Consider the following 1,623-nt stretch of genomic DNA (forward strand, 5'->3'; position numbering starts at 1 on the left):
GAAGTTTTTCCTTATTTAAAAACTTTTTCTATACTCTTTTAACCATATATTCTTGGTACATTGTCTAACCCTTTCATTTCCTATTTATGTTGATTATTTAACAAGATACAGATGGCTGCCAAGAACGTCAACTTCGCTATTGATGAGATCTCAATCAAGGCCAACAATCATCTTGCCTTGCTAGAGATACCTTCTACACGAGCCTTCTACCAATCGGCGGCTGACTTTCTCAAACAGTCGTCGCTCGGCTACGCTCTCAACCATGAGCCTCTCATGGTTAAGGAAATACTCCAGCAGTTCTGGTACACTTCTGAGATCGTTGAGGTCCAAGACGAAGCCGGACGAAAAATGGAGCAAATCCATTTCACTTTCAACCGTATGGAAGTGAACTTTGGGGTTTCTACACTCAACTCAGCTCTCCGTCTTCCAAGGGATCCCTTCGACAGCGAACCCTCCACTGCCGAGATCATCTCCTTCCTCGATGCCATTGGCTACCAGTGGCCAATGAAGAAGGACTCCGACGCTCCTCTCAAGTCACTGACAAAGATTGAGAAGAATAGGATGTCAGCTGTCTGACAATACCTATTCTCTCACTTCATCCAGTGCATGGGKGGAAAGACTGGTGGTCAGGACCAGGCCTCCAGGATTGCCTTGATCATAGGCATCTCTGCGATTCAGTGTCGCAATATAAATTATGTTGCGGTCATTTTTGATGACCTGGTGCTAAAGCTGAACAAGCGCCAGCGAGAAAAGGTGGTGCCTTACACCAAGTTTCTTTCAATAGTAATGACTAAGATTTTCAAAAATCTTTACCCCAAAGAAGGAAACCTTCCAGCGTTTAGGCTTGGGTCCAGGATTCTGGAACACAAGCTGAGGGACAGTGATGTGTCTCTCTCTTCTATTGCCATCACTACCTCTTCCTCTCAGGTGACAAGGACAAGGGCAAACCCCCCCGAGTCTAGCCCAGTCACCACTACCTCTTCTAAACGACCCTCTCAACCACCTCTTGGTTCTCTTCAGAGGGCTAAGAAAGCCAAAAAGGGGACAGCTACGTCACTAGCTGGGGCCTCTCAAAAGGCTTCAGTTACTGAAACAAGCCTTACCCCCGAGGCGTTTTCTGCTAACCCTCCTAACTCTTCAGTGATTTCTTCCATCACTGTCGTATCAGTGGCACCTTTACCAATCACTTCAGTGACCCAAATCACTGAAAGTGTAGATATCAGCGCCGCCACCGCTGAACAACCACGTCTTTTCTCAACCATTTTCTCTTATCCTCCCTCCTTGGTCTTTACACATGTCGATGATGTATCAGTGACTGTCCTTCCTGATACTGAGACACGCACCACATGACCTAAGGTTGCTCTTCTCGATGCTCCTCAGCATACGGTTGTCCATCCTCTCGAGGACATATTTGCTCACATCAGTGACACTCCTTTTGATGTCACTGAAGGCCCCTTAGGTATTCCATCTTCCTACCCCTTCATTTCTTCTAACCTTGAGCCTTTAGCTCACATTTCTTCTTTTGTAGGTCCTTCTTTGATGCATTAGCCTGATGCTCAAGAAGTGGAAGAGGGAGAAACAGAGAAAGATGATGGAGGAGATGAGGATGTCGATGATGACTAT

This window comes from Cynara cardunculus, assembly GCF_001531365.2.
Source record: "Cynara cardunculus var. scolymus isolate 2C chromosome LG 17, CcrdV1, whole genome shotgun sequence".
NCBI classification, from domain to species: domain Eukaryota; kingdom Viridiplantae; phylum Streptophyta; class Magnoliopsida; order Asterales; family Asteraceae; genus Cynara; species Cynara cardunculus.